Source organism: Oncorhynchus masou, unplaced genomic scaffold (assembly GCF_036934945.1).
Source record: "Oncorhynchus masou masou isolate Uvic2021 unplaced genomic scaffold, UVic_Omas_1.1 unplaced_scaffold_733, whole genome shotgun sequence".
NCBI lineage: Eukaryota > Metazoa > Chordata > Actinopteri > Salmoniformes > Salmonidae > Oncorhynchus > Oncorhynchus masou.
The window spans coordinates 222,580-248,678 of record NW_027013784.1 but is presented as its reverse complement, the minus strand read 5'-3'; the positions used below and the strand labels follow the sequence as shown (position 1 = coordinate 248,678).

Below are 26,099 nucleotides of genomic sequence, written 5' to 3'. Positions count from 1 at the left end.
ATATAATACACTAGTATATAGCTGTGTTACCTATATAGTACACAAGTATATAGTTGTGTTACCTACAGTATATAGTACACAAGTTTATAGCTGTGTTACCTGTATAGTACACTAGTTTATAGCTGTGTTACCTATATAGTACACTAGTCTATAGCTGTGTTACCTATGTAGTACACTAGTTTATAGCTGTGTTACCTATATAGTACACTAGTTTATAGCTGTGTTACCTGTATAGTACACTAGTTTATAGCTGTGTTACCTATATAGTACACTAGTTTATAGCTGTGTTACCTGTATAGTACACTAGTTTATAGCTGTGTTACCTGTATAGTACACTAGTTTATAGCTGTGTTACCTGTATAGTACACTAGTTTATAGCTGTGTTACCTGTATAGTGCACTAGTTTATAGCTGTGTTACCTATATAGTGCACTAGTTTATAGCTGTTTTACCTACAGTATATAGTACACTAGTTTATAGCTGTTTTACCTGTATAGTGCACTAGTGTATAGCTGTGTTACCTATATAGTACACTAGTTTATAGCTGTTTTACCTACAGTATATAGTACACTAGTTTATAGCTGTGTTACCTGTATAGTGCACTAGTTTATAGCTGTTTTACCTACAGTATATAGTACAGTAGTTTATAGCTGTGTTACCTGTATAGTGCACTAGTTTATAGCTGTGTTACCTATATAGTACACTAGCCTGTAGCTGTGATACCTATATAGTACACTAGTTTATAGCTGTGATACCTATATAGTACACTAGTTTATAGCTGTGTTACCTATATAGTACACTAGCCTGTAGCTGTGATACCTATATAGTACACTAGTTTATAGCTGTGTTACCTATATAGTACACTAGCCTGTAGCTGTGATACCTATATAGTACACTAGTTTATAGCTATGTTACCTGTATAGTGCACTAGCCTGTAGCTGTGATACCTATATAGTACACTAGTTTATAGCTATGTTACCTATATAGTACACTAGTTTATAGCTGTGTTACCTGTATAGTACACTAGTTTATAGCTGTGTTACCTATATAGTACACTAGTTTATAGCTGTGTTACCTGTATAGTGCACTAGTTCATGACTGTGTTACCTATATAGTACACTAGTTTATAGCTGTGTTACCTACAGTATATAGTACACTAGTTTATAGCTGTGATACCTGTATAGTACACTAGTTTATAGCTGTGTTACCTGTATAGTACACTAGTTTATAGCTGTGATACCTGTATAGTACACTAGTTGATAGCTGTGTTACCTACAGTATATAGTACACTAGTTTATAGCTGTGATACCTATATAGTACACTAGTTTATAGCTGTATTACCTACAGTATATAGTACACTAGTTTATAGCTGTGTTACCTATATAATACACTAGTATATAGCTGTGTTACCTATATAGTACACAAGTATATAGTTGTGTTACCTATATAATACACTAGTATGTAGTTGTGTTACCTATATAATACACTAGTATATAGTTGTGTTACCTATATAATACACTAGTATATAGTTGTGTTACCTATATAGTGCACTAGTTTATAGCTGTGTTACCTGTATAGTACACTAGTTTATACCTGTGTTACCTGTATAGTACACTAGTTTATAGCTGTGTTACCTATATAATACACTAGTATATAGTTGTGTTACCTATATAATACACTAGTATATAGTTGTGTTACCTATATAGTACACTAGTTTATAGCTGTGTTACCTATATAGTACACTAGTTTATAGCTGCGTTACCTGTATAGTACACTAGTTTATAGCTGTGTTACCTATATAGTACACTAGTTTATAGCTGTGTTACCTATATAGTACACTAGTTTATAGCTGTGTTACCTGTATAGTACACTAGTTTATAGCTGTGTTACCTATATAGTACACTAGTTTATAGCTGTGTTACCTATATAGTACACTAGTTTATAGCTGTGTTACCTGTATAGTACACTAGTTTATAGCTGTGTTACCACTAGTTTATAGCTGTGTTACCTATATAGTACACTAGTTTATAGCTGTGTTACCTGTATAGTACACTAGTTTATAGCTGTGTTACCTATATAGTACACTAGTTTATAGCTGTGTTACCTATATAGTACACTAGTTTATAGCTGTGTTACCTGTATAGTACACTAGTTTATAGCTGTGTTACCTATATAATACACTAGTATATAGCTGTGTTACCTATATAGTACACAAGTATATAGTTGTACACAGTATATAGTAGTTTATAGCTGTGTTACCTGTATAGTACACTAGTTTATAGCTGTGTTACCTATATAGTACACTAGTCTATAGCTGTGTTTAGTTTATAGCTGTGTTACCTATATAGTACACTAGTTTATAGCTGTGTTACCTGTATAGTACACTAGTTTATAGCTGTGTTACCTATATAGTACACTAGTTTATAGCTGTGTTACCTGTATAGGACACTAGTTTATAGCTGTGTTACCTGTATAGTACACTAGTTTATAGCTGTGTTACCTGTATAGTACACTAGTTTATAGCTGTGTTACCTGTATAGTGCACTAGTTTATAGCTGTGTTACCTATATGGTGCACTAGTTTATAGCTGTTTTACCTACAGTATATAGTACACTAGTTTATAGCTGTTTTACCTGTATAGTGCACTAGTGTATAGCTGTGTTACCTATATAGTACACTAGTTTATAGCTGTTTTACCTACAGTATATAGTACACTAGTTTATAGCTGTGTTACCTGTATAGTGCACTAGTTTATAGCTGTTTTACCTACAGTATATAGTACACTAGTTTATAGCTGTGTTACCTGTATAGTGCACTAGTTTATAGCTGTGTTACCTATATAGTACACTAGCCTGTAGCTGTGATACCTATATAGTACACTAGTTTATAGCTGTGATACCTATATAGTACACTAGTTTATAGCTGTGTTACCTATATAGTACACTAGCCTGTAGCTGTGATACCTATATAGTACACTAGCCTGTAGCTGTGATACCTATATAGTACACTAGTTTATAGCTATGTTACCTGTATAGTGCACTAGCCTGTAGCTGTGATACCTATATAGTGCACTAGTTTATAGCTATGTTACCTGTATAGTACATTAGTTTATAGCTGTGTTACCTATATAGTACACTAGTTCATGACAGTGTTACCTATATAGTACACTAGTTTATAGATGTGTTACCTATATAGTACACTAGTTTATAGCTGTGTTACCTACAGTATATAGTACACTAGTTTATAGCTGTGTTACCTATATAGTACACTAGTTTACAGCTGTGTTACCTATATAGTACACTAGTTTACAGCTGTGAGACCTATATAGTACACTAGTTTATAGCTGTGTTACCTATATAGTACACTAGTTTATAGCTGTGTTACCTACAGTATATAGTACACTAGTTTATAGCTGTGTTACCTATATAGTACACTAGTTTATAGCTATGTTACCTATATAGTACACTAGTTTATAGCTGTGTTACCTATATAGTACACTAGTTTATAGCTATGTTACCTGTATAGTACACTAGTTTATAGCTGTGTTACCTACAGTATATAGTACACTAGTTTATAGCTGTGTTACCTACAGTATATAGTACACTAGTTTATAGCTGTGTTACCTATATAGTACACTAGTTTATAGCTATGTTACCTGTATAGTACACTAGTTTATACCTGTGTTACCTGTATAGTACACTAGTTTATAGCTGTGTTACCTACAGTATATAGTACACTGGTTTATAGCTGTGTTACCTACAGTATATGGTGCACTAGTTCATGACTGTGTTACCTATATAATACACTAGTATATAGTTGTGTTACCTATATAGTGCACTAGTTTATAGCTGTGTTACCTGTATAGTACACTAGTTTATACCTGTGTTACCTGTATAGTACACTAGTTTATAGCTGTGTTACCTATATAATACACTAGTATATAGTTGTGTTACCTATATAATACACTAGTATATAGTTGTGTTACCTATATAGTACACTAGTTTATAGCTGTGTTACCTATATAGTACACTAGTTTATAGCTGCGTTACCTGTATAGTACACTAGTTTATAGCTGTGTTACCTATATAGTACACTAGTTTATAGCTGTGTTACCTATATAGTACACTAGTTTATAGCTGTGTTACCTGTATAGTACACTAGTTTATAGCTGTGTTACCTATATAGTACACTAGTTTATAGCTGTGTTACCTATATAGTACACTAGTTTATAGCTGTGTTACCTGTATAGTACACTAGTTTATAGCTGTGTTACCTATATAGTACACTAGTTTATAGCTGTGTTACCTGTATAGTACACTAGTTTATAGCTGTGTTACCTATATAGTACACTAGTTTATAGCTGTGTTACCTGTATAGTACACTAGTTTATAGCTGTGTTACCTGTATAGTACACTAGTTTATAGCTGTGTTACCTATATAATACACTAGTATATAGCTGTGTTACCTATATAGTACACAAGTATATAGTTGTGTTACCTACAGTATATAGTACACAAGTTTATAGCTGTGTTACCTGTATAGTACACTAGTTTATAGCTGTGTTACCTATATAGTACACTAGTCTATAGCTGTGTTACCTATGTAGTACACTAGTTTATAGCTGTGTTACCTATATAGTACACTAGTTTATAGCTGTGTTACCTGTATAGTACACTAGTTTATAGCTGTGTTACCTATATAGTACACTAGTTTATAGCTGTGTTACCTGTATAGTACACTAGTTTATAGCTGTGTTACCTGTATAGTACACTAGTTTATAGCTGTGTTACCTGTATAGTACACTAGTTTATAGCTGTGTTACCTGTATAGTGCACTAGTTTATAGCTGTGTTACCTATATAGTGCACTAGTTTATAGCTGTTTTACCTACAGTATATAGTACACTAGTTTATAGCTGTTTTACCTGTATAGTGCACTAGTGTATAGCTGTGTTACCTATATAGTACACTAGTTTATAGCTGTTTTACCTACAGTATATAGTACACTAGTTTATAGCTGTGTTACCTGTATAGTGCACTAGTTTATAGCTGTTTTACCTACAGTATATAGTACACTAGTTTATAGCTGTGTTACCTGTATAGTGCACTAGTTTATAGCTGTGTTACCTATATAGTACACTAGCCTGTAGCTGTGATACCTATATAGTACACTAGTTTATAGCTGTGATACCTATATAGTACACTAGTTTATAGCTGTGTTACCTATATAGTACACTAGCCTGTAGCTGTGATACCTATATAGTACACTAGTTTATAGCTGTGTTACCTATATAGTACACTAGCCTGTAGCTGTGATACCTATATAGTACACTAGTTTATAGCTATGTTACCTGTATAGTGCACTAGCCTGTAGCTGTGATACCTATATAGTACACTAGTTTATAGCTATGTTACCTGTATAGTACATTAGTTTATAGCTGTGTTACCTATATAGTACACTAGTTCATGACTGTGTTACCTATATAGTACACTAGTTTATAGATGTGTTACCTATATAGTACACTAGTTTATAGCTGTGTTACCTACAGTATATAGTACACTAGTTTATAGCTGTGTTACCTATATAGTACACTAGTTTACAGCTGTGTTACCTATATAGTACACTAGTTTACAGCTGTGATACCTATATAGTACACTAGTGTATAGCTGTGTTACCTATATAGTACACTAGTTTATAGCTGTGTTACCTACAGTATATAGTACACTAGTTTATAGCTGTGTTACCTATATAGTACACTAGTTTATAGCTATGTTACCTATATAGTACACTAGTTTATAGCTGTGTTACCTATATAGTACACTAGTTTATAGCTATGTTACCTGTATAGTACACTAGTTTATAGCTGTGTTACCTACAGTATATAGTACACTAGTTTATAGCTGTGTTACCTACAGTATATAGTACACTAGTTTATAGCTGTGTTACCTATATAGTACACTAGTTTATAGCTATGTTACCTGTATAGTACACTAGCCTATAGCTGTGTTACCTATATAGTACACTAGTTTATAGCTGTGTTACCTACAGTATATAGTACACTGGTTTATAGCTGTGTTACCTACAGTATATGGTGCACTAGTTCATGACTGTGTTACCTATATAGTACACTAGTTTATACCTGTGTTACCTATATAGTACACAAGTATATAGTTGTGTTACCTACAGTATATAGTACACAAGTTTATACCTGTGTTACCTATATAGTACACTAGCCTATAGCTGTGTTAACTATATAGTACACTAGTTTATAGCTGTGTTAACTATATAGTACACTAGTTTATAGCTGCGTTACCTGTATAGTACACTAGCCTGTAGCTGTGTTAACTATATAGTACACTAGTTTATAGCTGTGTTAACTATATAGTACACTAGTTTATACCTGTGATACCTGTATAGTACACTAGCCTATAGCTGTGTTACCTATATACTGTATACTGATGTTACTCCTAGGCTCAGATCTAGGATCAGCTTAAACCCTCCCCAAAATATAAGATGTTTCTTTAGATGGAAAGACACAAAACTGACCTTAGATCCGTGTCTAGGTAGAGGTGCATCCTAGCCACAGATCTGGGATCATCATGAAATCTATCCCTAAACATTAGACTGGAAAAAAACACAAAAACTGACCATACATCAATGTCTTTTGAGCAACTCCATAGTGTTGACCTATGACCCTTTCATCCCCACAGGCCCAGAGAAGAGATACAAGGCCGACCTCGTAGTGAAGTTCCCTGACACCACAGCTATGCTCAACTACAACGTCACACTGGAGTGCTTCGCTCTGGGAAAGTGAGTCAGAATATGGAAATGACAGATATTTAGCTACTGATGAAACAAACACCAAGACTTTGGGGACTTTTGTTCACTTGTCACACTGTAACTAGAGAAGATGGCATCCATTTGCTTACACACAACTGTTGTGAAACAGTTATGTATGCCTTATAAAGGGCTTATGGAGGATTCATTCAGCCTTCATAAGACACGAGGCCTGCCATTTGAGACATAACCGTGCTGAGTTAGTTCCTTCTTCTCTTGTTGTCTTTGCGTCCAGTCCGGCCCCTCATATCGTCTGGAGGAAGATAGGTGCTACCGACCTGCCTGCCAGCGCTCAGGTCAGCATGTCTGGAGCGCTGCTCCACCTCTACAACGTCCAGTATGAAGACTCAGCAGGGTACGAGTGTGAGGCCATCAACCAGAAATGGCAGGACTGGCATCAGGCCTGGCTCTATGTAGAGGGTAAGATACCAACTCCATCTCTACAGTGTTACAATAAGAGAAGAGGGTAGGATACCAGACTCCATCTCTACAGTGTTACAATAAGAGAAGAGGGTAGGATACCAGACTCCATCTCTACAGTGTTACAATAAGAGAAGAGGGTAGGATACCAGACTCCATCTCTACAGTGTTACAATAAGAGAAGAGGGTAAGATACCAACTCCATCTCTACAGTGTTACAATAAGAGAAGAGGGTAGGATACCAGACTCCATCTCTACAGTGTTACAATAAGAGAAGAGGGTAGGATACCAGACTCCATCTCTACAGTGTTACAATAAGAGAAGAGGGTAGGATACCAGACTCCATCTCTACAGTGTTACAATAAGAGAAGAGGGTAGGATACCAGACTCCATCTCTACAGTGTTACAATAAGAGAAGAGGGTAGGATACCAGACTCCATCTCTACAGTGTTACAATAAGAGAAGAGGGTAGGATACCAGACTCCATCTCTACAGTGTTACAATAAGAGAAGAGGGTAGGATACCAGACTCCATCTCTACAGTGTTACAATAAGAGAAGAGGGTAAGATACCAGACTCCATCTCTACAGTGTTACAATAAGAGAAGAGGGTAGGATACCAGACTCCATCTCTACAGTGTTACAATAAGAGAAGAGGGTAGGATACCAGACTCCATCTCTACAGTGTTACAATAAGAGAAGAGGGTAGGATACCAGACTCCATCTCTACAGTGTTACAATAAGAGAAGAGGGTAGGATACCAGACTCCATCTCTACAGTGTTACAATAAGAGAAGAGGGTAGGATACCAGACTCCATCTCTACAGTGTTACAATAAGAGAAGAGGGTAGGATACCAGACTCCATCTCTACAGCGTTACAATAAGAGAAGAGGGTAAGACACCAGACTCCATCTCTACAGTGTTAAAATAAGAGAAGAGGGTAAGATACCAGACTCCATCTCTACAGTGTTACAATAAGAGAAGAGGGTAAGACACCAGACTCCATCTCTACAGTGTTACAATAAGAGAAGAGGGTAGGACACCAGACTCCATCTCTACAGTGTTACAATAAGATAAGAGGGTAAGATACCAACTCCATCTCTACAGTGTTACAATAAGAGAAGAGGGTAGGATACCAGACTCCATCTCTACAGTGTTACAATAAGAGAAGAGGGTAGGATACCAGACTCCATCTCTACAGTGTTACAATAAGAGAAGAGGGTAAGATACCAACTCCATCTCTACAGTGTTACAATAAGAGAAGAGGGTAGGATACCAGACTCCATCTCTACAGTGTTACAATAAGATCAGAGGGTAAGATACCAACTCCATCTCTACAGTGTTACAATAAGAGAAGAGGGTAGGATACCAGACTCCATCTCTACAGTGTTACAATAAGAGAAGAGGGTAGGATACCAGACTCCATCTCTACAGTGTTACAATAAGAGAAGAGGGTAGGATACCAGACTCCATCTCTACAATGTTACAATAAGAGAAGAGGGTAAGACACCAGACTCCATCTCTACAGTGTTACAATAAGAGAAGAGGGTAGGATACCAGACTCCATCTCTACAGTGTTACAATAACAGATCTGATATGCAGTACGTAGCACTTGCTTCTAACACTTTACATTACAATGTTAGTACCACTAACACTAATATATGATTTACTGAAACCAAAACATACACATGGTTTCATTATTGTGTGTATGTGTTTCAACATTTTAAATTGTGTTTTGATTGACAGCTGCTCCTGAGTGGGCTGTGACCATCAACAACACCCGGAAGGACGTAGGGTCAGAACACACCATGTCCTGTGTAGCTAATGGGAAGCCTAGCCCATACATCCGATGGCTCAAGGATGGATACTCGGTAAAGATGCCTGTCCTCCCCCTGCAGGCTGTCATTCTTTAAAGGGCTACTTCACCGTCAAAGTCAAAATTGGACAGATGATCACAAACTCCTTAAAGGGATACACGTATCTACTTCCCCAGAGTCAGATGAACTTGAGGATACCATTTGTATGTCTCTGTGTCCAGTATGAAGGAAGTTAGAGGTAGTTTTGAGGGCCAATGCTAACTAGCATTAGCGCAATGATTTGATGTTTATGGGTCTTTGCTAGCGTGCTTTTGTGGTAGGTGTTTTAATTAACACCTACCACAATTCATTTACATCTGTTGTGTAGTTCCACTGTATAAGGATAGTGAAATAAGCTGGACTTGATCTCAATTCAATAGGAAAGATGGGCACCATCTTATCTAGTACTAATTCAATAGGAAAGATTGGCACCATCTTATCTAGTACTAATTCAATAGGAAAGATTGGCACCATCTTATCTAGTACTAATTCAATAGGAAAGATGGGCACCATCTTATCTTCAATAGGAAAGATTGGCACCATCTTATCTAGTACCAATTCAATAGGAAAGATGGGCACCATCTTATCTTCAATAGGGAAGATTGGCACCATCTTATTTAGTACTAATTCAATAGGAAAGATGGGCACCATCTTTTCTAGTACTAATTCAATTCTTTGCTAGCGTGCTTTTGTGGTAGGTGTTTTAATTAACACCTACCACAATTCATTTACATCTGTTGTGTAGTTCCACTGTATAAGGATAGTGAAATAAGCTGGACTTGATCTCAATTCAATAGGAAAGATGGGCACCATCTTATCTAGTACTAATTCAATAGGAAAGATGGGCACCATATTATCTAGTACTAATTCAATAGGAAAGATGGGCACCATCTTATCTAGTACTAATTCAATAGGAAAGATGGGCACCATCTTATCTAGTACTATTGCAATAGGAAATATGGTTACCATCTTATCTAGTACTAATTCAATAGGAAAGATTGGCACCATCTTATCTAGTACTAATTCAATAGGAAAGATGGGCACCATCTTATCTAGTACTAATTCAATAGGAAAGATGGGCACCATCTTATCTAGTACTAATTCAATAGGAAAGATTGGCACCATCTTATCTAGTACTAATTCAATAGGAAAGATGGGCACCATCTTATCTAGTACTAATTCAATAGGAAAGATGGGCACCATATTATCTAGTACTAATTCAATAGGAAAGATGGGCACCATATTATCTAGTACTAATTCAATAGGAAAGATGGGCACCATCTTATCTAGTACTAATTCAATAGGAAAGATGGGCACCATCTTATCTAGTACTAATTCAATAGGAAAGATGGGCACCATATTATCTAGTACTAATTCAATAGGAAAGATGGGCACCATCTTATCTAGTACTAATTCAATAGGAAAGATGGGCACCATCTTATCTAGTACTATTTTTCCCCCAGTATGGTAAAGGTGAGCTGAAGTTCTCCAGTCTGACGTTTGAGGACTCTGGGATGTACCAGTGTATCGCTGAGAACTACTGGGGTATCATCTACGCCAGCGCTGAGCTACGTGTCATTGGTGAGTGTATAACACAAACTACCAATGATTGGTTAGTCTGTAACACAAACTATATGTGATTGGTTAGTCTGTGCCCTGAACTGCACCTCATTGGTTCGTCTTTGAAAACCAATGTGTATCATTAACGAGCACACCCCCACCGTGCTTCTAGTTTTGATTCTGGGAATGTAAAAAACACCATAGTCATCAACTATAGCAACGACATAGTGGTCACTTATATACACAGTCCTCATTGATAGATAATGACATCCAACCACTTCCCTCCCCATCCCAGCTTGTGCCCCAGTCCTCATTGATAGATAATGACATCCAACCACTTCCTCCCCATCCCAGCTTGTGCCCCAGTCCTCATTGATAGATAATGACATCCAACCACTTCCCTCCCCCATCCCAGCTTGTGCCCCAGTCCTCATTGATAGATAATGACATCCAACCACTTCCCTCCCCATCCCAGCTTGTGCCCCAGTCCTCATTGATAGATAATGACATCCAACCACTTCCCTCCCCATCCCAGCTTGTGCCCCAGTCCTCATTGATAGATAATGACATCCAACCACTTCCCTCCCCCATCCCAGCTTGTGCCCCAGTCCTCATTGATAGATAATGACATCCAACCACTTCCCTCCCCATCCCAGCTTGTGCCCCAGTCCTCATTGATAGATAATGACATCCAACCACTTCCCTCCCCCATCCCAGCTTGTGCCCCAGTCCTCATTGATAGATAATGACATCCAACCACTTCCCTCCCCATCCCAGCTTGTGCCCCAGTCCTCATTGATAGATAATGACATCCAACCACTTCCCATCCCAGCTTGTGCCCCAGTCCTCATTGATAGATAATGACATCCAACCACTTCCCTCCCCATCCCAGCTTGTGCCCCAGTCCTCATTGATAGATAATGACATCCAACCACTTCCCTCCCCATCCCAGCTTGTGCCTCAGTCCTCATTGATAGATAATGACATCCAACCACTTCCCATCCCAGCTTGTGCCCCAGTCCTCATTGATAGATAATGACATCCAACCACTTCCCCTCCCCATCCCAGCTTGTGCCCCCTCATTGATAGATAATGACATCCAACCACTTCCCTCCCCATCCCAGCTTGTGCCCCAGTCCTCATTGATAGATAATGACATCCAACCACTTCCCTCCCCCATCCCAGCTTGTGCCCCAGTCCTCATTGATAGATAATGACATCCAACCACTTCCCTCCCCCATCCCAGCTTGTGCCCCAGTCCTCATTGATAGATAATGACATCCAACCACTTCCCTCCCCATCCCAGCTTGTGCCCCAGTCCTCATTGATAGATAATGACATCCAACCACTTCCCTCCCCATCCCAGCTTGTGCCCCAGTCCTCATTGATAGATAATGACATCCAACCACTTCCCTCCCCCATCCCAGCTTGTGCCCCAGTCCTCATTGATAGATAATGACATCCAACCACTTCCCTCCCCATCCCAGCTTGTGCCCCAGTCCTCATTGATAGATAATTACATCCAACCACTTCCCTCCCCATCCCAGCTTGTGCCCCAGTCCTCATTGATAGATAATGACATCCAACCACTTCCCTCCCTCATCCCAGCTTGTGCCACAGTCCTCATTGATAGATAATGACATCCAACCACTTCCCTCCCCATCCCAGCTTGTGCCTCAGTCCTCATTGATAGATAATGACATCCAACCACTTCCCATCCCAGCTTGTGCCCCAGTCCTCATTGATAGATAATGACATCCAACCACTTCCCTCCCCCATCCCAGCTTGTGCCCCAGTCCTCATTGATAGATAATAACATCCAACCACTTCCCTCCTCATCCCAGCTTGTGCCTCAGTCCTCATTGATAGATAATGACATCCAACCACTTCCCTCCCCATCCCAGCTTGTGCCACAGTCCTCATTGATAGATAATGACATCCAACCACTTCCCTCCCCCATCCCAGCTTGTGCCCCAGTCCTCATTGATAGATAATGACATCCAACCACTTCCCATCCCAGCTTGTGCCCCAGTCCTCATTGATAGATAATGACATCCAACCACTTCCTTCCCCATCCCAGCTTGTGCCCCAGTCCTCATTGATAGATAATGACATCCAACCACTTCCCTCCCCATCCCAGCTTGTGCCCCAGTCCTCATTGATAGATAATGACATCCAACCACTTCCCATCCCAGCTTATGCCCTAGTCCTCATTGATAGATAATGACATCCAACCACTTCCCTCCCCATCTCAGCTTGTGCCCCAGTCCTCATTGATAGATAATGACATCCAACCACTTCCCATCCCAGCTTATGCCCTAGTCCTCATTGATAGATAATGACATCCAACCACTTCCCTCCCCATCTCAGCTTGTGCCCACGACGTTTGAGTTGAACCCAGTGAAGAAGCATCTTCTAGGAGCTAACAACGGCCGTGTGGTCATAGAGTGTAAGCCCAGAGCTGCCCCCAGACCCAGGTTCACCTGGACCAAGGGAAAAGAAGTGCTCTTCAACAACTCACGGTAAATAACGATTTCTTTGTGGGAATTTTATTTCAACGTAAAGGCTTTACAAACGTTTGTTTGATTGGTTGGTTGGTTGATTGATTAATTGGTTGTGGGTTGGTTGATTGATTGATTGATTAATTGGTTGTTGGTTGGTTGGTTGGTTGGTTGGTTGGTTGGTTGGTTGATTGATTGATTGATTGATTGATTTATTGATTGGTTGGCTGGCTGGTTGATTGATTGATTGTTTGGTTTATTAATTGATTGGTTGGCTGGTTGATTGATTGGTTGGCTGGTTGATTGATTGGTTGGTTTATTGATTGATTGATTAGTTGGTTGATTGGTTGGTTGGTTGGTTGATTTATTGACATCTGAGTTTGTTATTCATCAGAGCAACTGTAGGAGAACCTACAAACATTTGAAAGAAATCCAATACTGTGTGGTTGTGAATGACGTGTTTCCTTCCCTCCATAGTATCTCCATAATGTTTGATGGGAGTCTGGAGATCTGAATGCCACCAGGAATGACGAGGGGGTGTACACCTGCTTAGCTGAGAATGACAGAGGGAAGGCCAACAGCACAGGACTCTCACCATCACAGGTATCACTCTCCATCCAGCTTTACACAGCTGTCTAAAATGTGCCCTAATATTGATCTACCTTGAATGTTCATGTGTAGTTATTGGGGACGTTGGGGACAGTCAACCATCTGTTGTCTCATTATCTGATCCCATTCTGATGCTGTATTGACACGAGTACTGCTCTTTAAAGCTGGGTCTGTGTACAGCCAGCATAATGCACAGTGTGAGTCAACAGTCTTCTCTACTGTGTGTGTGTGACACAGAGGCGACACAGATCACAGTAGCCCCAGAGGACACTCAGGTGATGGTAGGAGAGGAGGTGCATCTGCAGTGCCAGGCCTCCTTTGACCCAGTCTGGACATCACCTTCATCTGGTCTCTGGATTTCAGGGTCATCGACTTCTACCTAGAGTGGAAGCACTATGACGCATCATGGTAGGAGGGATAGCACAAACCAGCAGGGTTGGGGTCAATTCCATATCAGTTCAGTATATTCAGGATGTACACTGAAATTCACCTGTTTCTCAGTGTGTGATGTGTTTAACCCTGTCTCTCTGTCCATCCAGGATGGTGAGGACAGTGTGTGATGTGTTTAACCCTGTCTCTCTGTCCATCCAGGATGGTGAGGACAGTGTGTGATGTGTTTAACCCTGTCTCTCTGTCCATCCAGGATGGTGAGGACAGTGTGTGATGTGTTTAAGCCTGTCTCTCTGTCCATCCAGGATGGTGAGGACAGTGTGTGATGTGTTTAACCCTGTCTCTCTGTCCATCCAGGATGGTGAGGACAGTGTGTGATGTGTTTAAGCCTGTCTCTCTGTCCATCCAGGATGGTGAGGACAGTGTGTGATGTGTTTAACCCTGTCTCTCTGTCCATCCAGGATGGTGAGGACAGTGTGTGATGTGTTTAACCCTGTCTCTCTGTCCATCCAGGATGGTGAGGACAGTGTGTGATGTGTTTAACCCTGTCTCTCTGTCCATCCAGGATGGTGAGGACAGTGTGTGATGTGTTTAACCCTGTCTCTCTGTCCATCCAGGATGGTGAGGACAGTGTGTGATGTGTTTAACCCTGTCTCTCTGTCCATCCAGGATGGTGAGGACAGTGTGTGATGTGTTTAACCCTGTCTCTCTGTCCATCCAGGATGGTGAGGACAGTGTGTGATGTGTTTAACCCTGTCTCTCTGTCCATCCAGGATGGTGAGGACAGTGTGTGATGTGTTTAACCCTGTCTCTCTGTCCATCCAGGATGGTGAGGACAGTGTGTGATGTGTTTAACCCTATCTCTCTGTCCATCAGGATGGTGAGGACAGTGTGTGATGTGTTTAACCCTGTCTCTCTGTCCATCCAGGATGGTGAGGACAGTGTGTGATGTGTTTAACCCTGTCTCTCTGTCCATCCAGGATGGTGAGGACAGTGTGTGATGTGTTTAACCCTGTCTCTGTCCATCCAGGATGTTGGGGACAGTGTGTGATGTGTTTAACCCTGTCTCTCTGTCCATCCAGGATGGTGAGGACAGTGTGTGATGTGTTTAACCCTGTCTCTCTGTCCATCAGGATGGTGAGGACAGTGTGTGATGTGTTTAACCCTGTCTCTGTCCATCCAGGATGGTGAGGACAGTGTGTGATGTGTTTAACCCTGTCTCTCTGTCCATCCAGGATGGTGAGGACAGTGTGTGATGTGTCTAACCCTGTCTCTCTGTCCATCCAGGATGGTGAGGACAGTGTGTGATGTGTTTAACCCTGTCTCTGTCCATCCAGGATGGTGAGGACAGTGTGTGATGTGTTTAACCCTGTCTCTCTGTCCATCTAGGATCGTGAGGACAGTGGAGAGCTGAAGATAATGAATGTCAGTTGAGACACGGGGGCTACACTTGTACAGCCCAGACTGCCGTGGACAACGTCACGCGTCAGCAGACCTCAAGGTCAAAGGTCTTCCTGCTCCTCCCGGTGGGGTGAGGGTTGAGGAGATCAGGGACACCTCGGTGAAGCTGGTGTGGAACCGAGGGTCCAACCATGGCAGCCCCATCCTTGGGTACACCATCCAGACCAGAGACTTCTACGCACTAACTGAAGTGGACTGGAGGGACGCATCCACCTGTAAGTACAGGAGTATACCACCAGAGGGCGGACTTACTCTACCGCTGACAGCAACAACGTGAAAGCACTAGCCTTTAATGCTTAACATACTTTCTCTCTCTCTCTCTCTCTCTCTCTCTCTCTCTCTCTCTCTCTCTCTCCTGCCTGTCTGTCCGTCCCTCCCTCCTCCCTCCCTCCCCTCCCTCCCTCCCTCCCTCCTCTCTCTCTCTCTCTCTCTCTCTCTCTCTCTCTCTCCCCCCTCCCTCCCTCCCTCCCTCTCTCTCTCTCTCTCTCTCTCTCTCTCTCTCTCTCTCTCTCTCTCTCTCTCTCTGTCTCTCTCTCTCCTCCCTCCCTCTCTCTCTCTCTCTCTCTCTCAGCCCCTACGGCCCTGGATTACATGTCAGTGATGGCTGATGTTGTGGACCTGTACCCCTGGATGGAGTATGAGTTCAGGGTCTATGCTACTAATGAGTTTGGAGGCGGGGGAGGCCAGCATCCCTTCAATGAAGATCAAAACCTGGGACGCAGGTAGGGACCAGCCTGGGGCACTAACATGTTGTTGTTGCCAAGAAATGTGTGTGTTTCTGTGTGAGTGTCTAATAACACCTGTTGGAAACACACTCCACTGTGTCTCTCAGTGCCTGTGGTGGCCCGACCAACGTTGGAGGCTACGGGGTAAAGATGGGAGTTGATCATCACATGGACAGTAAGTGTCTGAGTTTCTCTCTTCCCTCTGACACTTTTCAACCCTTCTAACCATGTTCTGACCCAGCGTTCTTCAGTCCTGTTTTGTGCAGAACTACGGTCCACAGGCTGTTGCTCCAGTTAGTAACCAACCCACCTGATCCAATTCATCTATTATTTTATTTGTTTTAGTACAACTCTTGTTTTAGTTTCTGTTCGGATGTGCAATGTGCTTTTGTCGAAATACACCCACCTGTATTCTGCCATAATGTTTCATACAAAATCTATGGTATCTATTTAAAGTTACTAATGTGGTTTTTCTTTGAGCAGCGTTCAATCAAAATGTTGGTCAGTTTGTAATGTTGTGGGTCTTGATGATTAGGTAAATAACGGATGTGATCTTCCTCTGTCATCTTCCATCCACAGCCCGTACAGCCTCAGCACTTCTACGGTAAGAAGTTTGGCTACGTTGTGGCATTCAAGCCTCATGATGATGTTGACTGGTGGTATGAGACCATATCAGACCCAGAGACACGGCGCTTTCGTCCATCGAGACTCCTCTTTCAGGGTCAAGTCGAACGACTTCCAGGTCAGGAGTTCCAGGTGAAGGTGAAGACGTTTAACTCCAAAGGAGATGGACCCTACAGCCTGTCGACCACTATCTACTACCCACGAGATGGTGAGGGTCGTACTAACCCTAACCCTAACCCCACGAGATGGTGAGGGTCATAGTAACCCCTAACCCTAACCCCATGAGATGGTGGGGTCATACTAACTCCTTCCCACGAGATGGTGAGGGTCATAGTAACCCCTAACCCCTAACCCCACGAGATGGTGAGGGTCATAGTAACCCCTAACCCCTAACCCCACGAGATGGTGAGGGTCATAATAACCCCTAACCCCTAACCCCACGAGATGGTGAGGTCATAGTAACCCTAACCCCTAACCCACGAGATGGTGAGGGTCATAGTAACCCCTAACCCCTAACCCCACGAGATGGTGAGGGTCATAATAACCCCTAACCCCACGAGATGGTGAGGGTCACACTAGCCCCTAACCCCATGAGATGGTGGGGTCGTACTAACCCCTAACCCCACTAGATGGTGAAGGTCATACTAGCCCCTAACCCCATGAGATGATATGATGGGGTCGTACTAACCCCTAACCCCACTAGATGGTGAGGGTCATAGTAACCCCTAACCCCACGAGATGGTGAGGGTCGTAGAAACCCCTAACCCCTAACCCCACGAGATGGTGAGGGTCATACTAACCCCTAACCCCACGAGATGGTGAGGGTCATACTAACCCCTAACCCCTAACCCCACGAGATGGTGAGGGTCATACTAACCCCTAACCCCTAACCCACGAGATGGTGAGGGTCGTACTAGCCCCTAACCCCACGAGATGGTGAGGGTCATAACCCCTAACCCTAACCTCACGAGATGGTGAGGGTCATACTAACCCCTAACCCCCCACGAGATGGTGAGGGTCATAGTAACCCCTAACCCCTAACCCCTAACCAAACGAGATGGTGAGGGTCATAGAAACCCCTAACCCCCATAGTAACCCCTAACCCCATGAGATGGTGAGGGTCATATCCCCTAACCCCACGAGATGGTGAGGGTCATAGAAACCCCTAACCCCACGAGATGGTGAGGGTCATACTAACCCCTAAACCCCACGAGATGGTGAGGGTCATACTAACCCCTAACCCCACGAGATGGTGAGGGTCATACTAACCCCTAACCCCTAACCCCACGAGATGGTGAGGGTCATACTAGCAGTATGACCACATCCCGGTACAACCCTAACCTCAACCACAAACCTAACCCTAACCTCAACCACAACCCTAACCTCAACCACGACCCTAACCCTAACCTCAACCCTAACCCTAGCCTCAAACCAGAGAAGAAGAGCTGAATCCTGGTGGATAGTCAATCTGAAGACTTTGGTCTGCATGGTAAAGAGTAGTATATAGCCTTGACCATGGGAGTCAGTGAGGCCCAATCAGGAGAGCTGGAGGGGTTGCCACCACCAGGAGGAAGTTCAATAAAAAACAATGGATTTATTGGCCTGCTTGTCTTTCATAAATGAAGCACTCTAACACAGCACTTATTTATGCAGCACTGAATTCCTGAATCCCTTCATCCCTTGGTGTGATTTTTAATTATGTACTATATTATTTACTTATTCAATTATTTATCTATTCATTTATTGATCCAGCTTGCATGTTTTTTTAAAATTGTTTTAATTCAACTTGTTCATTCTCAGCACTTAATTAACCCTTCCTCCTGTTGTTGAACCGGCATGGGTGACCCCTCGGAGCACTCGACCTTTCATGTTCTCTCACCCTCTCCAGACCGGACTGATGTACAATATAGAAACAGGGCAGAAAGTTGTAATAGGCCTGTGCAACCCAAAGAAACCCTCTTAAACCTAACCCTAACCCTAGCCTCAACCCTAACCCTAACCCTCAGCCCTAACCCTAACCCTAGCCTCAACCCTAACCCTAACCCTCAGCCCTAACCCTAACCCTAGCCTCAACCCTAACCCTAACCCTCAGCCCTAACCCTAACCCTAGCCTCAACCTAACCTAACCCCCAGCCCTAACCTAACCCTAGCCTCAACCCTAACCCTAACCCTCAGCCCTAACCCTAACCCTAGCCTCAACCCTAACCCTAACCCTCAGCCCTAACCCTAGCCTCAGCCCTAACCCTAAGCCCTAACCCTCAGCCCTAACCCTCAGCCCTAACCCTCAGCCCTAACCCTAACCCTAGCCTCAGCCCTAAACCTAACCCTAACCTCAGCCCTAACCCTCAGCCCTAACCCTCAGCCCTAACCCTAACCCTCAGCCCTAACCCTAACCTCAACCTAACCCTCAACCCTAGCCTCAGCCCTAACCCTACCCTCAGCCCTAACCCTAACCTCAACCCTAACCCTCAGCCCTAACCCTCAGCCCTAACCCTAACCCTCAGCCCTAACCCTAACCCTCAGCCCTAACCCTAACCCTCAGCCCTAACCCTCAGCCCTAACCCTCAGCCCTAACCCTAACCCTCAGCCCTAACCTAACCCTCAGCCCTAACCCTCAGCCCCTAACCCTAGCCTCAACCTAACCTAGCCTCAACCCCTAACCCTAGCCTCAGCCCTAACCCTAGCCTCAGCCCTAACCTAGCCTCAACCTAACCCTAGCCCTCAGCCCTAACCCTAGCCTCAACCCTAACCCTCAGCCCTAACCCTAGCCTCAGCCCTAACCTAGCCTCAACCTAACCTAGCCTCAGCCCTAACCTAGCCTCAGCCTAACCTAGCCTCAGCCTAACCTAGCCTCAACCCTAACCTAGCCTCAGCTCCCTAACCCTCAGCCTAACCCTAGCCTCAGCCCCTAACCCTAGCCTCAACCCCTAACCTAGCCTCAGCCCTAACCTAGCCTCAGCCTAACCCTAGCCTCAACCCTAGCCTCAGCCCTAACCCTAACCTCAACCCTAACCCTAGCCTCAGCCCTAACCCTACCCTCAGCCCTAACCCTAGCCTCAGCCCTAACCCTAACCTCAACCCTAACCCTAGCCTCAGCCCTAACCCTAGCCTCAACCCTAACCCTAGCCTCAACCCTAACCCTAGCCTCAACCCTAACCCTAGCCTCAACCCTAACCCTCAGCCCTAACCCTAGCCTCAACCCTAACCCTAGCCTCAGCCCTAACCCTCAGCCCTAACCCTAGCCTCAACCCTAACCCTAGCCTCAACCCTAACCCTAAGCCTAACCCTAACCTAGCCTCAACCCTAACCCTAGCCTCAACCCTAACCCTAGCCTCAACCCTAACCCTCAGCCCTAACCCTAGCCTCAGCCCTAACCCTCAGCCCTAACCCTAGCCTCAGCCCTAACCCTAGCCTCAGCCCTAACCCTAGCCTCAACCCTAACCTAGCCTCAGCCTAACCCTAACCCTCAGCCTAACCCTCAGCCCTAACCCTAGCCTCAACCTAACCCTAGCCTCAGCCCTAACCCTAGCCTCAGCCCTAACCCTCAACCCTAACCCTAGCCTCAACCCTAACCCTAGCCTCAACCCCTAACCCTAGCCTCACCCCTAACCCTAGCCTCAACCCTAACCCTAGCCTCAACCCTAACCCTAGCCTCAACCCTAACCCTCAGCCCTAACCCTCAGCCCTAACCCTAGCCTCAGCCCTAACCCTAGCCTCAACCCTAACCCTAGCCTCAACCCTAACCCTAGCCTCAGCCCTAACCCTAGCCTCAGCCCTAACCCTAGCCTCAACCCTAACCCTCAGCCCTAACCCTAGCCTCAACCCTAACCCTCAGCCCTAACCCTAGCCTCAACCCTAACCCTAGCCTCAACCCTAACCCTCAGCCCTAACCCTAGCCTCAACCCTAACCCTCAACCCTAACCCTAGCCTCAGCCCTAACCCTAGCCTCAACCCTAACCCTCAGCCCTAACCCTAGCCTCAACCCTAACCCTAGCCTCAACCCTAACCCTCAGCCCTAACCCTAGCCTCAGCCCTAACCCTAGCCTCAACCCTAACCCTCAGCCCTAACCCTAGCCTCAGCCCTAATCCTAGCCTCAACCCTAACCCTCAGCCCTAACCCTAGCCTCAACCCTAACCCTCAGCCCTAACCCTAGCCTCAACCCTAACCCTAGCCTCAGCCCTAACCCTAGCCTCAACCCTAACCCTAGCCTCAGCCCTAACCCTAGCCTCAACCCTAACCCTCAGCCCTAACCCTAGCCTCAACCCTAACCCTAGCCTCAGCCCTAACCCTAGCCTCAGCCCTAACCCTAGCCTCAGCCCTAACCCTAGCCTCAGCCCTAACCCTAGCCTCAACCCTAACCCTCAGCCCTAACCCTAGCCTCAACCCTAACCCTCAGCCCTAACCTGTAGCCCTAACCCTAGCCTCAGCCCTAACCCTCAACCCTAACCCTAGCCTCAGCCCTAACCCTAGCCTCAGCCCGAACCCTAGCCTCAACCCTAACCTGTAGCCCTAACCCTAACCCTAACCCTCAGCCCTAACCCTAGCCCTAACCTTAACCCTAACCCTAACCCCCTCAGCCCTAACCCTAACCCTCAGCCCTAACCCTAGCCCTAACCCTAACCCTCAGCCCTAACCCTCAGCCCTAACCCTCAGCCCTAACCCTCAGCCCTAACCCTAACCCTAACCCTCAGCCCTAACCCTAACCCTCAGCCCTAACCCTCAGCCCTAACCCTCAGCCCTAACCCTAACCCTCAGCCCTAACCCTCAGCCCTAACCCTAGCCCTAACCTTAGCCCTAACCCTCAGCCCTAACCCTAACCCTCAGCCCTAAACCCTAACCCTCAGCCCTAAACCTAACCCTCAGCCCTAACCCTAGCCCTAACCCTAGCCCTAACCCTAACCCTCAGCCCTAACCCTCAGCCCTAACCCTAACCCTCAGCCCTAACCCTAGCCCTCAGCCCTAACCCTAGCCATGGTAAACATGTTCTTTAACCTCTTCAAGATGATAGTGTCATGACGTTGCCATCTTTGGGTACAGCGAGAACCATCCCCCTCTCTCTGTCTCCTACAACTAGTCAGAGAGGTCGTAAATTCTCCTACAACTGGTCAGAGAGGTCGTAAATTCCTGGAGGAGATGATCTCCTCATGGCCACAGTATAGAGACAGAGTGAATTTTCATAGAGAACAAAGGAATTTCTTCCACCTCACAGAACTTGAGGTCCGAACAACATTTATGTTCCGGAGAAGGTATAACATATCGGTGAAGAATCCAGCTACGAACTGGTCCAGTTTGTACAATTTGGTGAAGCTCATGGGAGACTGTGCGGCCACATTACCATAATGCTGTTTATATAACAGCCTCAGATATGAGGCTTACATCTAATTGTTGTATAAGATGAATGAGTGAGGATGATACTGTTTGTAAAATTGAGTAATGTGATATTGGACTGTTTAATGAAGGAAACTCCAATTCCCCTTTGAGTTGAACTAAATCAGAGGACCGCCCATGAGCCCAGTTAGGGTCAGGCATCCTGGGACAGGCCCTTTTCTGCAACTCCCGAATAAAACCCCAACTTTGAGAATTTCTCAACAGACCATGTTTCTCTCCATTACGAGAGGACAAAGGTTGCAGACCAGCTTAACTCGATAACTAGAGGGCCAAGGTTTGAGACCAGACTGCTGAATCTTTTAATCATCCACGAGGTTAAACTTTTAGACTATCGATACCGACAGAATAAGAACAAGATATTAATTACTAGTCTGCAGGTGAATTCGGTATCATTGAACGCGAAGAATGACAACCGCCTAGAAACATCTATCCATAACGACATGAATGAATGTCACTCTGAACTATCCATCCTAACCACGACAGAGAGAGAGACGGACAATTCTACAAAAGAAACAAACTTTTCAGCAGAGATCCCGACGACACACTGAACGTAAATATATATATTGATTGCAATTATTCCCGAATGAGTGAGCATTCATGTTCAAAGGATTAGCATTTCAATTGTTACAATTATCAACTGTGTGTTGTCTTATTTCAGTCAACCCCCACTTCCCCTTTGTCTAACAAGCTGCCATGCCGGTTCAGCCCACTAGGACACATTCCCCTATCATTTCTTGTAACCATATTTACATGGTTTGTTTTTGTGTGTGCATTTCTGTGATTGTTTAGTTAGTTAATAAATAAATTATTTAAGACAATTGATGTATGGATGACTCATAGTGAAGACTGGGTTTGTGCAGATAACCAACAATTTACAACGTTTGGAATGAGACTAACGTGAGGTAAAATAAATAATTAATTAATCAGAAGACTATCAGATATGAAAATATTCAAAAAGTTATATTAGAAAAATTCTAACTTTGTAATCTGAATATTTTTCCTTGGTGCCCCGACCTAGTTATATACAGTTACCTGATTAATTAGTTAATCGCGTAATACTAATTACAGATAATCTTTGTTAAAAACTAAAAGTCTTCATTTAATGATAGTAAAGACATGACAATTGGCAGCCTTTACAAGTTTCTCTCAATCTGATCTACCCCTCTCCCCCTCTCTCTCTCTCTCTCTCTCTCTCTCTCTCTCTCTCTCTCTCTCTCTCTCTCTCTCTCTCCCTCTCTCCCTCTCTCCCTCTCTCCTCCCTCCCCCTCTCCCTCCCCCACTAGTCCCCTCTGAGTCTCCTACAGATGTATACTCCAGGCCTGTCTCGTCCCATGAAGCTCTGGTCTGGTGGATACCAGTCATGGACACTGGTACCGGCCTTCAGCAGTACATAGATGGATACCAGGTCTGTTGCTCTTTAAAGTTCCTGGATGTCTAGTGATGTCCATGATTTATGGGGAAGGACACATTTTCCTGCTCAGATTACGAATGATGGTCTGGTTAAGTGATCAGGAAAAACACATCTCACTGGGCACAGACGTCAGTTCAACATCTTGTTTTGATTTACATTTGGCTGAGTTGTCAACTAACGTGAGTTTAATGTGAAATCAACAACAACAAAAGTATCATGTCATTGGATTTATGTTTAAAGTTGGGTGAGAAAAAAATATGAAATTCCCTTGATGATTTTTTGCAAATACAATCAGTTGTTTTTGCCCAGTGGGATGGCCCTTCTCATGAGACTCTAACAAATAAAATACCTTGTGTTCAACTGTGGCTTCCTTGCCAGCCTGACGTGAAAGAAGAATAGGTCTCTGTGTGAGGAACTGGTGAACATTTTGATTGGATCACCAGTTTTGGTTCAAATTGATTGACACCTGCTCTGACCAATCCCGGCTTTCTGACCAGGTGAAGTACTGGAGGAAGTATGACGATACAGAGCCGGGGGCCAATCGTATCTTTGTGCCCGCCTCCAGAACCAGACCAGGCTGGAGAACATGCTGCCAGACTCCCACTACCTCATCGAGGTCAGAGCCTACAATGGAGCCGGTGTCGGCCCTCCCAGCGAACACTGCGAGATGTTCACCAAGAGAGCACGTAAGACCAGATGCCAAAAACCACACTGGAATTCCATATACAGTACATGTCTATTGTAGGTGATCCCGTTGAGATTAATATTCTATTCTCTGCAGCTCCAAGTGTGGCTCCCCAAATGTGGCGTTACATCAGCTACTCTGGCAAGTGGCTGTCGTGTGGTGGCACCACATCTCCTACGACTGGTTTGGCAATGAGTCCTTCCCACTATATTATAAGGTATTTAAAGGCATTTTACTTTGTTTCATTTGAATCTTGCAGCAACTGGTGTGATCCAGTTTGAGCCTGTGGAAATAAGTGTCCTCAGAAGACAAGAAATCCTCTCCTCCCTCCTCTCCTCTCCCCTCTCCTCTCCTCCTCCTCCCTCCTCTCCTCTCCATCTCCTCCTCCTCTCTCCTCTCCTCTCCTTTCCTCTCCTCTCATCTCATCTCATCTCCCTCTCCCTCTCCTCTCATCTCCTCTCCCCTCTCCCCTCCTCTCCTCTCCTCTCCTCTCCCTCTCCTCTCCTCTCCTCTCCTCTCCCTCTCCTCTCCTCCTCTCTCCCTCATCTCCTCTCCTCTCCTCTCATCTCCTCCTCTCCTCTCCTCTCCTCTCCTCCTCCCTTCCTCTCCTCTCTCTCTCCTCTCCTCTCATCTCATCTCATCTCATCTCATCTCATCTCATCCCCTCTCCTCTCCTCTCCTCTCCTTTCCTCTCCTCTCCTCTCCTCTCCTCTCCTCTCCTCTTCGCCTCTCATCTCCTCCTCTCCTCTCCTCTCCTCCTTCCTCTCCTTTCATCTCCTCTCCTCTCCTCTCATCTCCTCTCCTCTCCTTTCCTCTCCTCCTTTCCTCTCCTTTCATCTCCTCTCCTCTCCTCTCCTCTCATCTCCTCTCCTCTCCTCTCCTCTCCTCTCCTCTCCAGGTGATGTTCAGGAAGACTGGCTACATCACAGGGCCGATCTACATGACGGGCTGGCACTTCATTGACTTCCCCATGCCCCAGGTAGGGACTACGAGCTGGAGGTCAGAGGTCGCTATGAGGGTGGAGACGGCCCCATCAGGAAGATCAGGCTTCAGGGTAAGTAAGGGACAGATGGGTCTACTGGTTAGTATCTGGTTGGGAATTGAAGGGCCATGTCAATTTGTGGGTGAATCTCAAAAGTATTTTCCTCGATTCCTTATTTGATTCCTCTCTCCTCACCTTCTCAAAACGTCAGAGGAAAGGAGGAAAAGATCTGAGGAGGAATATTCTTTGAGTGTGTTTGTTGTCCAGACAGTGTCTTACCCAGCATGCCTCTTACCGTGTCCCTCCCCTCCTCCAGGTAAGGCGTCTTTCCTGAGACCCACTCTCAGTCTGGCCGCCATGCTACTGCTGGCCCTGTGCATCGTGGGATTGGGGATATAGAGACCCAGGACATGTCTGGGTGGACTGTGGGGAGGTTTGACAGAAACAACTCTCACATCAACTTCCTACATCTCCTTAAGGACGTCCAATCTTTCCTGAACCTCTTACTGTCTGTATGTCTTCCCACAACAAAACAGAGCACCGTGTCACCGTACAGAAATGACCTGCCGAGCTGTAGAATCTACGAACGTTACTCTACTGTAAGACATCAAGAAATCCTCTCTGATTTATTTATTGAACAGGTACTGAAGGAA

At 44.2% G+C, this 26,099-nt stretch overlaps 1 pseudogene; it reads left to right on the top strand.

Moving 5' to 3' along the window:
• The window catches only part of LOC135537255 (contactin-1a-like), a 53,169-nt pseudogene extending 27,298 nt beyond the window's left edge, over positions 1-25,871 (top strand).
• The last annotated feature ends 228 nt before the right edge of the window (positions 25,872-26,099 follow it).